Genomic DNA, 13551 nt, shown 5'->3' on the forward strand with positions numbered 1-13551 from the left:
AGTCCTACTCCCGGTGGGAGTAGGACTCCTCCCTGGCGCGCCTCCTCCTGGCCGGCCGCCTCTCCCCCCTTGCTCCTTTATATACGGGGGCAGGGGGCACCTCTAGACACAACAATTGATCTCTTGATATCTTAGCCGTGTGCGGTGCCCCCCTCCACCATATTCCACCTCGATAATATGGTAGCGGTGCTTAGGCGAAGCCCTGTGTCGGTAGAACATCATCATTGTCACCACGCCGTCGTGCTGACGGGACTCTCCCTCAAAGCTCGGCTGGATCGGAGTTCGAGGGAGGTCATCGAGTTGAACGTGTGCTGAACTCGGAGGTGCCGTGCGTTCGGTACTTGATCGGTCGGATCGTGAAGACGTACGACTACATCAACCGCGTTGTGCTAACGCTTCCGCTTTCGGTCTACGAGGGTACGTGGACAACACTCTCTCCTCTCGTTGCTATGCATCACCATGATCCTGTGTGTGCGTAGGAATTTTTTTGAAATTACTACGTTCCCCAACAGTGGCATCCGAGCCTGGTTTTATGCGTAGATGTTATATGCACGAGTAGAACACAAGTGAGTTGTGGGCGATACAAGTCATACTGCTTACCAGCATGTCATACTTTGGTTCGGCGGTATTGTAGGATGAAGCGGCCCGGACCGACATCACGCGTACGCTTACGCGAGACTGGTTCTACCGACGTGCTTTGCACACAGGTGGCTGGCGGGTGTCAGTTTTTCCAACTTTAGTTGAACCGAGTATGGCTACGCCCGGTCCTTTAGAAGGTTAAAACAACACTAACTTGACGAACTATCATTGTGGTTTTGATGCGTAGGTAAGAACGGTTCTTGCTCAGCCCGTAGCAGCCACGTAAAACTTGCAACAACAAAGTAGAGGACGTCTAACTTGTTTTTGCAGGGCATGTTGTGATGTGATATGGTCAAGACATGATGCTATATTTTATTGTATGAGATGATCATGTTTTGTAAACGAGTTATCGGCAACTGGCAGGAGCCATATGGTTGTCGCTTTATTGTATGCAATGCAATCGCCCTGTAATGCTTTACTTTATCACTAAGCGGTAGCTATAGTCGTAGAAGCATAAGTTGGCGAGACGACAACGATACTACGATGGAGATCAAGGTGTCGCGCCGGTGACGATGGTGATCATGACGGTGCTTCGGAGATGGAGATCACAAGCACAAGATGATTATGGCCATATCATATCACTTATATTGATTGCATGTGATGTTTATCTTTTATGCATCTTATCTTGCTTTGATTGACGGTAGCATTATAAGATGATCTCTCACTAAATTATCAAGGTATAAGTGTTCTCCCTGAGTATGCACCGTTGCGAAAGTTCTTCGTGCCGAGACACCACGTGATGATCGGGTGTGATAGGCTCTACGTTCAAATACAACGGGTGCAAAACAGTTGCACACGCGGAATACTCAGATTAAACTTGACGAGCCTAGCAGATGCAGATATGGCCTCGGAACACTGAGACCGAAAGGTCGAGCGTGAATCATATAGTAGATATGATCAACATAGTGATGTTCACAATTGAAACTACTCCATCTCACGTGATGATCGGACATGGTTTAGTTGACTTGAATCACGTGATCACTTAGAGGATTAGAGCGATGTCTATTTAACGCCCACGATGCGGCTATATCTCCCACGTGTCGAGGCACGACTTAGAGGCATAACCGTATAGTGGTTTTGTCGCAAGAAGGGTCATCTTCACACAATCCCATGTAATGAACAAGAATGGGATAAAGAGTTGGCTTACAATCGCCACTTCACACAATACATAAATATAGATCATACATCATCCAAAATACACACATAGACCGACTACGGTCAAGATCCAAATGAAAATAAGATAACCCCAAATGCTAGATCCCCGATCGCCCCAACTGGTCTCCACTACTGATCATCAGGAAAAGACACATAGTAGCGACCACGTTCCTCATCGAACTCCCACTTGAGATCGATCCCGTCATCTGCACTGGCATCGTTGGCACCTGCAACTGCTTAGGTAGAATCTGTGAGTCACGAGGACTCAGCAATCTCACACCCGCGAGAGCAAGACTATTTAAGCTTATAGGAAAGGATGGGTGTAATGAGGTGGAGCTGCAGCGGCAATAAGCATATATGGTGGCTAACATACGCAAAAGAGAGCGAGAAGAGAAGCAACGGAACGGTCGTCAACTAGCAATGACCAAGAAGTGATCCTGAACTCCTACTTACGTCATTCATAACTCAAACCGTATTCACTTCCCGGACTCCGCCGAGAAGAGACCATCACGGCTACACACACAGTTGATGTATTTTAAGTGGGTCAAGTGACAAGTTCTCTACAACCGGACATTAAAAAATTCCATCTGCCTCATAACCGCGGGCACGGCTTTTGAAAGATAATACCCTGCAGGGGTGTCCCAACTTAGCCCATCATAAGCTCTCACGGTCAATGAAGGATAAACCTTCTCCCGGAAAGACCCGATCAGTCTCGGAATCCCGGTCTACAAGACATTTCGACAATGGTAAAACAAGACCAGCAAAGCCGCCCGAATGTGCCGACAAATCCCGATAGGAGCTGCACATATCTCGTTCTTAGGGCACACCGGATAAGTCAAGCTACGAGTAAAACCAGACCTCGAGTTTCCCCGAGGTGGCCCCGCACGCTGCTCGGTTCGGACCAACACTCGAAGGAGCACTGGCCCCGGGGGGGGGGGGGGTTAAAATAAAGATGACCCTCGGGCTCGCGAAAACCCGGGGGAAAAGGCTTAGGTCGCAAATGGTAAAACCAAGGTTGGGCCTTCCTGGAGGAGTTTTATTCAAGGCAAACTGTCAAGGGGGTCCCATAAATCACCCAACCGTGTAAGGAACGCAAACTCAAGGAACATAAACCCGGTATAACAGAAACTAGGGCGGCAAGAGTGGAAAAAAACACCAGGCATAAGGCCGAGCCTTCCACCCTTTACCAAAATATATAGATGCATTAATTAAATAAGAGATATTGTGATATCCCAACATATCCATGTTCCAATATGGAACCAACTTCAACTTCACCTGCAACTAGCAACGCTATAAGAAGGGCTGAGCAAAAGCAGTAACTTAGCCAAACAACGGTTTGCTAGGAAAGGATGGTTAGGGGCTGACATGCCAATATGGGAGGCATGAAATAGCAAGTGATAGGTAGCGCAGCATGGCAATAGAGCGAACAACTAGCAAAGCAAAGATAGAAGTGATTTCGAGGGGTGGTCATCTTGCCTGCAAGGTTCTCAGAGTTGTCGAAAGCTTGATCCTCGTAAGCGTACTCAACAGGTTCCTCGTTCACGAACTCGTCTCCCGGCTCTATCCAAGACAAGAACACAAGCAAACGGAACCACAATCAATCACGAGAAATGCACAAGCAACATGATGCAAAACATGTATGATATGCGAGATATGACATGCGATGCATATGCGTGCTCCGGGAGGAAAATGATGAACAAGGCAGTAACTTGGCAAACCAAGCATGCCACTGGAAAGATGAGATGATTTCGGTTGAAATCGATATAAAGATCACCGGAAACGGGTGCACGGTTTGCAAATGGCAAGCAAAACAAGAATGACACGAATCTGCGATTAACAGCATGATAGCACTTGAAATGCAACAAGTAACAAAGCTACTGCACTCCAACATAGAAAAAAGCATATTACAGTAATCTACAGGAGATGCTTGACAAAAGATGAACACTGAGCTACTGCTAGATCACAACATATCAAGCTCAAACAAGCACGGCAAAAGTGCAAAAGATAACAAGTTCACAGACTTGGTGAAATTACTGGACATGGCAGAAAACAGCATCAGGTAGCAATGTTCAGAGCACGAAATCAACATGCTACAGGAACTTAACATAGCAAAATAAGGCATCACAATGTTCTACTAAATGCCTACGACAAACGTCCCTTATTGACTGTAAGCCAAAAAGGATCAGAAGATATGATGGCAAGTATGTAAACATAGCAAGTTTCGTTATCAGGTTCCAGACTTAGCAGAAAACAGAGCATGGCAGAAATAATAATATGAAGGCATCTTGGTGAGCTTGATGCACTCACCACAAGGCAACTCATGACAAAACAAGCATACCTACAGTAATATGGCATGTTTAGGAAGCTATCCATGGCAAGAACAAAAGCATAGCATGTATGGATCAACTACACCAAGCTTGGCCAAATTGCATATCATGTTAAGAATCTGCCAGAAATATTTTATAGCAAAACTAGAGCAAGATAGAGTCATGCTATGGTACTCCATAATTGCAAACAAGGGCAGGAATGGATCAATTACAACAATAGCTACAAAACATCCTTACTGAATATCTCCAAAATATGCATAGATCTCTCTGTAGCATCAAGTTTACATGGCAACAAAATAACAGCAGACAAGGACTTGGAGAAATTACTAAGTCCCTGAAATCAGAAACATTACATAGCCTAGTTTGCATGCTTGTGCTAGTCACCACAGAGATCACAAAAATACATGGCATAGACCTCTGGAAAGATGGCATGGCATGCAACAAAACACATGTCGAGCTCATGCCCATAAGATGCACAGATTAAAAGATACAAAAATGACAAATCTCCAAGTTCTGATAAGAACCAGCAGATAACAGCAACTAGCACTCTTGCAACAGAGATTTGGGCATCAAGATGTCCTCTAATGAACATGGTGCAATTTAACAAAACGTAGAGCATCACGAGGCAAACAAATTGACATATTACAGGCGCGAAACGGAGCTACATGCAGAGAGTTATGCACTGTTAAACATATGCACATATCGTAAAAATAAATGACGGTGAAATTCGGAGGGGGTCGGGAAAGTCAACCTCGTTGACCCAGATCGGATCGAGGCAGAGGCTCGGGCTCCCGAGCGGTGGCGCGGGCGGCTCGCCGGAGATGGCGGCAGGCGACGGAGGAAGGAGAGGACGAGGCCGACGGGCGCGGGAGGAGAGGCGGCGCCGGCCGGGGACGGCGGGCCTCAGCGGGAGGAGACGGCCGTGGGCGGCGGAGCTCGGCCCGGCGATGGCGGCGGCGGGCACCGGCGACGCGGGCAGCGGAGACGGCCGCGGGCGGCGGGGTCGGGAGGCGACGGCGCCCGGGCCGCGGGGGCCTCGCGGGCCGGCGGCGGGGGCGCGGCGGCGTGCCACGTGGCGCGCGCCGATAGGCTGCGGGCGGTGGCGGCGAAGTGTCCGGCGCGGCGCGAGGGGATCTTCTATGGTTTCGTGTGCGTTCGTTTTTCGGGAGGGTCACATATAAATAGGTAGAGGGAGCTAGGAGAGTCCAAATGAGGTGCGGTTTTCGCCCACACGATAGTGATCGAACGACCTAGAGCATGGAAGAGAGTTTGGTGGGTTTTGGGCTGTTTAGAGAGGGGGTTTTGCTGCAACACACAGAAGGCATCTGCGGTTACCCGGTTAACCGTTGGAGTACCAAACGACCTCCAAATGGAACGAAACTTGACCGGTGGTATACCAAGGCCACTTGACAAGCCTCGGTCCATTCCGAGAACGTTTGACACCCGCACACGAAAGAAAACAAGAGGGATGCACCGGAGGAGATAGGAGCGCCGGATTGCAAAACGGACAACGGGGAAAATGTTCGGATGCATGAGACGAACACGTATGCAAATGCAATGCACATGATGACATGATATGAAATGCATGACATGAACAAAAAGCAAAATGAAAGACAAAACCCGACCACGAAGGGAATATCATAGCACATAGCCGAAAATGGCAAGAGTCGGAGTTACAAATATGGAAAGTTACATCCGGGGTGTTACAGTCTATCTAAGTGGGAGTTCTTAAGTAATATGATTAATTGAACTTAAATTTATCATGAACTTAGTACCTGATAGTATTTTGCTTGTCTATGTTGATTGTAGATAGATGGCCCGTGCTGTTGTTCCGTTGAATTTTAATGCGTTCCTTGAGAAAGCAAAGTTGAAAGATGATGGTAGCAATTACATGGACTGGGTCTGTAACTTGAGGATTATCCTCATTGCTGCACAGAAGAATTACGTCCTGGAAGCACCGCTGGGTGCCAGACCTGCTGCAGGAGCAACACCAGATGTTATGAACATCTGGCAGAGCAAAGCTGATGACTACTCGATAGTTCAGTGTGCCATGCTTTACGGCTTAGAACCGGGACTTCAACGACGTTTTGAACGTCATGGAGCATATGAGATGTTCTAGGAGTTGAAGTTAATATTTCAAGCAAATGCCCGGATTGAGAGATATGAAGTCTCCAATAAATTCTACAGCTGTAAGATGGAGGAGAATAGTTCTGTCAGTGAGCATATACTCAGAATGTCTGGGTATAACAATCCCTTGATTCAACTGGGAGTTAATCTTCCGGATGATAGCGTCATTGATAGAATTCTTCAATCACTGCCACCAAGCTACAAGAGCTTCGTGATGAACTATAACATGCAAGGGATGGATACGACAATTCCTGAGCTCTTCGCAACGCTAAAGGCTGCGGAGGTAGAAATCAAGAAGGAGCATCAAGTGTTGATGGTCAACAAGACCACCAGTTTCAAGAAAAAGGGAAAAGGGAAGAAGAAGGGGAACTTCAAGAAGAACAGCAAACAAGTTGCTGCTCAAGAGAAGAAACCCAAGTCTGGACCTAAGCCTGAGACTGAGTGCTTCTACTGCAAACAGACTGGTCATTGGAAGCGGAACTGCCCCAAGTATTTGGCGGATAAGAAGGATGGCAAGGTGAATAAAGGTATATGTGATATACATGTTATTGATGTGTACCTTACTAATGCTCGCAGTAGCACCTGGGTATTTGATACTGGTTATGTTGCTAATATTTGCAACTCGAAATAGGGACTACGGATTAAGCGAAGATTGGCTAAGGACGAGGTGACGATGCGCGTGGGAAATGGTTCCAAAGTCGATGTGATCGCGGTCGGCACGCTACCTCTACATCTACCTTCGGGATTAGTTTCAGACCTGAATAATTGTTATTTGGTGCCAGCGTTGAGCATGAACATTATATCTGGATCTTGTTTGATGCGAGACGGTTATTCATTTAAATCAGAGAATAATGGTTGTTCTATTTATATGAGTAATATCTTTTATGGTCATGCACCCTTCAAGAGTGGTCTATTTTTGTTGAATCTCGATAGTAGTGATACACATATTCATAATATTGAAGCCAAAAGATGCAGAGTTAATAATGATAGTGCAACTTATTTGTGGCACTGCTGTTTAGGTCATATTGGTGTAAAGTGCATGAAGAAACTCCATACTGATGGACTTTTGGAACCACTTGATTATGAATCACTTGGTACTTGTGAACCGTGCCTCATAGGCAAGATGACTAAAACGGCGTTCTCCGGAACTATGGAGCGAGCAACAGATTAGTTAATCATACATACAGATGTATGTGGTCCGATGAATGTTGAGGCTCGTGGCGGGTCTCGTTATTTTCTCACCTTCACAAATGATTTAAGCAGATATGGGTATATCTACTTAATGAAACATAAGTCTAAAACATTTGAGAAGTTCAAAGAATTTCAGAGTGAAGTTGAAAATCATCGTAACCAGAAAATAAAGTTTCTACGATCTGATCGTGGAGGAGAATATTTGAGTTACGAGTTTGGTCTACATTTGAAACAATGCGGAATAGTTTCGCAACTCACGCCACCCGGAACACAACAACGTAATGGTGTGTCTGAACGTCGTAATCGTACTTTACTAGATATGGTGCGATCTATGATGTCTCTTACTGATTTATCGTTATCATTTTGGGGCTATGCTTTAGAGACGGCTGCATTCATGTTAAATAGGGCACCATCGAAATCCGTTGAGACGACGCCTTATGAACTGTGGTTTGGCGTGAAACCAAAATTGTCGTTTCTTAAAGTTTGGGGCTGCGATGCTTATGTGAAAAAGCTTCAACCTGATAAGCTCGAACCCAAATCGGAGAAATGTGTCTTCATAGGATACCCAAAGGAAATTGTTGGGTACACCTTCTATCACAGATCTAAAGGAAAAAATTTTGTTGCTAAATTTGGATCGTTTCCAGAGAAGGAGTTTCTCTCAAAAGAAGTGAGTGGGAGGAAAGTAGAACTTGATGAGGTAACTGTACCTACTCCCTTATTGGATCACAGAAACCGGTTCCTGTGACACCTACACCAATTAGTGAGGAAGTTAATGATGATGATCATGAAACTTCAGATCAAGTTGTTACTGAACCTTGTAGATCAACCAGAGTAAGATCCGCACCAGAGTGGTACGGTAATCCTGTTCTGGAAGTTATGTTACTAGACCATGACGAACCTACGAACTATGAAGAAGCGATGGTGAGCCCAGATTCTGCAAAATGGCTTGAAGCCATGAAATCTGAGATGGGATCCATGTATGAGAACAAAGTGTGGACTTTGATTGACTTGCGCGATGATCGGCAAGCCATTGAGAATAAATGGATCTTCAAGAAGAAGACTGACACTTACGGTAATGTTACTGTCTATAAAGCTCGACTTGTTGCAAAAAGTTTTCGACAAGTTCAAGGGATTGACTATGATGAGACTTTCTCACCCGTAGCGATGCTTAAGTCTGTCTGAATCATGTTAGCAATTGCCGCATTTTATGATTATGAAATTTGGCAAATGGATGTCAAAACTGCATTCCTGAATGGATTTCTGGAAGAAGAGTTGTATATGATGCAACCGGAAGGTTTTGTCGATCCAAAGGGAGCTAACAAAGTGTGCAAGCTCCAGCAATCCATTTATGGACTGTGCAAGCCTCTCGGAGTTGGAATAAACGCTTTGATAGTGTGATCAAAGCATATGGTTTTATATAGACTTTTGGAGAAGCCTGTATTTACAAGAAAGTGAGTGGGAGCTCTGTAGCATTTCTGATATTATATGTGGATGACATATTGCTGATTGGAAATGATAGAGAATTTCTGGATAGCATAAAGGGATACTTGAATAAGAGTTTTTCAATGAAAGACCTCGGTGAAGCTGCTTATATATTGGGCATCAAGATCTATAGAGATAGATCAAGACGCTTAATTGGACTTTCACAAAGCACATACCTTGACAAAGTTTTGAAGAAGTTCAAAATGGATCAAGCAAAGAAAGGGTTCTTGCCTGTGTTACAAGGTGTGAAGTTGAGTAAGACTCAATGCCCGACCAGTGCAGAAGATAGAGAGAAGATGAAAGATGTTCCCTATGCTTCAGCCATAAGCTCTATCATGTATGCAATGCTGTGTACCAGACCTAATGTGTGCCTTGCTATAAGTTTAGCAGGGAGGTAGCAAAGTAATCCAGGAGTGGATCACTAGACAGCGGTCAAGAACATCCTGAAATACCTGAAATGGACTAAGGATATGTTTCTCGTTTACGGAGGTGACAAAGAGCTAGTCATAAATGGTTACGTCGATGCAAGCTTTGACACTGATCCGGACGATTCTAAATCGCAAACCGGATACGTGTTTACATTGAACGGTGGAGCTGTCAGTTGGTGCAGTTCTAAACAAAGCGTTGTGGCGGGATCTACGTGTGAAGCGGAGTACATAGCTGCTTCGGAAGCAGCAAATGAAGGAGTCTGGATGAAGGAGTTCATATCCGATCTAGGTGTCATACCTAGTGCATCGGGTCCAATGAAAATCTTTTGTGACAATACTGGTGCAATTGCCTTGGCAAAGATATCCAGATTTCACAAGAGAACCAAGCACATCAAGAGACGCTTCAACTCCACCCGGGATCAAGTCCAGGTGGGAGACATAGAAATTTGCAAGATACATACGGATCTGAATGTTGCAGACCCGTTGACTAAGCCTCTTCCACGAGCAAAACATGATCAGCACCAAGGCTCCATGGGTGTTAGAATCATTACTGTGTAATCTAGATTATTGACTCTAGTGCAAGTGGGAGACTGAAGGAAATATGCCCTAGAGGCAATAATAAAGTTATTATTTATTTCCTTATATCATGATAAATGTTTATTATTCATGCTAGAATTGTATTAACCGGAAACATAATACTTGTGTGAATACATAGACAAACAGAGTGTCACTAGTATGCCTCACTTGACTTGCTCGTTGATCAAAGATGGTTATGTTTCCTAGCCATTGACATGAGTTGTCATTTGATTAACGGGATCACATCATTAGGAGAATGATGTGATTGACTTGACCCATTCCGTTAGCTTAGCACACGATCGTTTAGTATTCTATTATTGCTTTCTTCATGACTTATACATGTTCCTATGACTATGAGATTATGCAACTCCCGTTTACCGGAGGAACACTTTGTGTGCTACCAAACGTCACAACGTAATTGGGTGATTATAAAGGTGCTCTACAGGTGTCTCCGAAGGTACTTGTTGGGTTGGCGTATTTCGAGATTACGATTTGTCACTCCGATTGTCGGAGAGGTATCTCTGGGCCCACTCGGTAATGCACATCACTATAAGCCTTGCAAGCATTGTAACTAATGAGTTAGTTACGGGATGATGTATTACGGAACGAGTAAAGAGACTTGCCGGTAACGATATTGAACTAGGTATTGAGATACCGACGATCGAATCTTGGGCAAGTAACATACCGATGACAAAGGGAACAACGTATGTTGTTATGCGGTTTGACCGATAAAGATCTTCGTAGAATATGTAGGAGCCAATATTAGCATCCAGGTTCCTCTATTGGTTATTGACCGGAGACGTGTCTCGGTCATGTCTACATAGTTCTCTAACCCGTAGGGTCCGCACGTTTAAGTTCGATGACGGTTATATTATGATTTTATGTGTTTTGATGTACCGAAGGTAGTTCGGAGTCCCGGATGTGATCACGGACATGACGAGGAGTCTCGAAATGGTCGAGACATAAAGATTGATATATTGGAAGCCTATATTTGGATATCGGAAGTGTTTCGTATGAAATCAGGATTTTACCGGAGTACCGGGGGTTACCGGAACCCCCCCCCCCCGGGGGTTTAATGGGCCAAGATGGGCCTTAGTGGAGAAGAGGAGGGGCGGCCAGAGCTGGCCGCGCGCCCCCTCCCCTCTAGTCCGAATTGGACAAGGAGGAGGGGGCGGTGTCCCCCTTTCCTTCCTCTCTCCCTCCTCCTTTCCCCTTCTCCTACTCCAACTAGGAAAGGAGGGAGTCCTACTCCCGGTGGGAGTAGGACTCCTCCCTGGCGCGCCTCCTCCTGGCCGGCCGCCTCTCCCCCCTTGCTCTTTTATATACGGGGGCAAGGGGGCACCTCTAGACACAACAATTGATATCTTGATCTCTTAGCCGTGTGCGGCGCCCCCCTGCACCATATTCCACCTTGGTAATATCGTAGCGGTGCTTAGGCGAAGCCCTGTGTCGGTAGAACATCATCATCGTCACCACGCCGTCGTGCTGACGGAACTCTCCCTCAAAGCTCGGCTGGATCAGAGTTCGAGAGACGTCATCGAGTTGAACGTGTGCTGAACTCGGAGGTGCCGTGCGTTCGGTACTTGATCGGTTGGATCGTGAAGACGTACGACTACATCAACCGCGTTGTGCTAACGCTTCCGCTTTCGGTCTACGAGGGTACGTGGACAACACTCTCCCCTCTTGTTGCTATGCATCACCATGATCCTGTGTGTGCGTAGGAATTTTTTTGAAATTACTACGTTCCCCAACAGTTGATCCATCCGAGCTGTTTGTGATGGAATAAGCCGTGTGTGTTGCGGGCAAACGCTTGCTGGTATATAACCTTAAATTTAACCAAAAAAGTGTTAATGCATGTTACAAAAATTGTATAACTGGAAACTATGTTCAAATACAAATCCAACGATATAATCTTTGGTGACATGCATTTGTATTTTATTAGTTAAATCTTACTTATAAACCAGGACGGGGATATAGTAGGTAATTAAATCGCAAACGTTTTTTTGTATTAACTGTATGTGTATGTGTCCTTTCGTCCTCCTCTCGCACGTCTTGTCACCCCGCTGCCGCAGACGGCTTACAACGCAAGCTTGCGCAACGCGCGGGGGCGTTCTTTTGGCCAAATGGTGGCTCGAAGTGGCGCCAATGAATCGTCGGTGAGTCCGTTGCCGCGCAAGCTTCCCGCCCGACTCGGTGAAATCCCCCAAAATCTCAATGCTTACCGGCCTACTATATAAACCTTCACGGCCGGCAAGTCCTGCGTTGCATTTTCCCCTCCTTCCCTGTAGCTTATCTCATCTGCTTCTCCCACAATCACCAATGGCATCGGTCCGTCGTCGTCGCTCAGCCACTCCGCCGTCATCAGAGGACAGCTCTAGCTAGGAGGCTACACCGCGGCGGCGGCTCAGTCCCCGGCGTAGTGTAGTGCGCGTGGCATCCCTGTTGGGTGTGCGCGGAACACCCACCACACGCTCCGCCGCCGGTGCCCGTCGGCAGCTGTTTCCGGCCGCCGTTGCCGCCACACAACCGTCAAAAGCCAGGGCCATCGCCCGCTCCGCTGTCGTGGCCGCCACCCCACTGCCGGCCATCACCCGCTCCGCCACCGCGGACCGAAGGCGGGAGTAGGCCATCGTGGCCGCCACCCCACTACCGGCCATCACCCGCTCCGCCACCGCGGCCCGAAGGTGGGAGGTGGCCATCGTGGCCGCCAGCCCACCATCGACCGCCGGGATCATCACCCGCTCCGCCACCGCCGCCCGAAGGAGGGAGGCGGAGGTGGAGGCCCGCACGTGCGTCAGCGACCTTGCGCGCTACATCAAGTTCCTGCGGGAGGAGGAAGAGCGCCTCGTGGAGCATGCAAAGAGCCTTACCGCAGCTGTGGCCACAGCACACACCAACGCAGAGGCGAGGAATCAGGAGATCTACGAGCAGTCCAACCGCTTCGAGAGGGATCGTTTGGAGCGACACTGGACGTTCGAGCTGGCGAGCGTCGTTGAATGTGCAGTAGCGGCAGGCACCGTATTGCATTTGTCCAGCTCATCGGTAGGCTCCTCCTCCTCCTCTGCCTCTTACTGAGCGCGCTCGGCAGAGGAGATGCTGCCGGAAGTAGCACAAAGCCCCTCTGCAGTAGTAGTATTTAGGGGCTATTTTATTCAGTTCATCTGACTATAGATATGGTGGAGCTGTACAACGTACTTAAAATTAGCTAGTATATATAGTTGAACTAGCTATTTTAGTACGTGGTTGGCAACAATTGGGGAAAAGTTTGGTCGGTTCAGCTATCGAGTTGAACTGTTTGTATAAATTAAGATCGACTGCTTAATCTATGAATGAAATCTATGCTTAATTACTGAATTTTAGTTGCAAAAATTAGATAGTGCTAGTGATTTTTAGCTGCATATTTTGACAAATCGCAGTGTTACAAGGGTTAAAAAATGGCAATGTTACTAGATCAACAAATTTCAATCTTTCCAGTTTGACAAATGGCAACATACCCAATATGACAGATGCAAATCTTACCAAATTGTTTGTACATGGTTGCAAACGGGTCATCCAAAACAACCGTTTGCGTTGAAGGGATGCACAAATCCCGCACTTTGAATTTTCCCTTGACTTAAGGGGGAAGA

This window comes from Aegilops tauschii, chromosome 6 (genome assembly GCF_002575655.3).
Source record: "Aegilops tauschii subsp. strangulata cultivar AL8/78 chromosome 6, Aet v6.0, whole genome shotgun sequence".
Taxonomy (NCBI): domain Eukaryota; kingdom Viridiplantae; phylum Streptophyta; class Magnoliopsida; order Poales; family Poaceae; genus Aegilops; species Aegilops tauschii.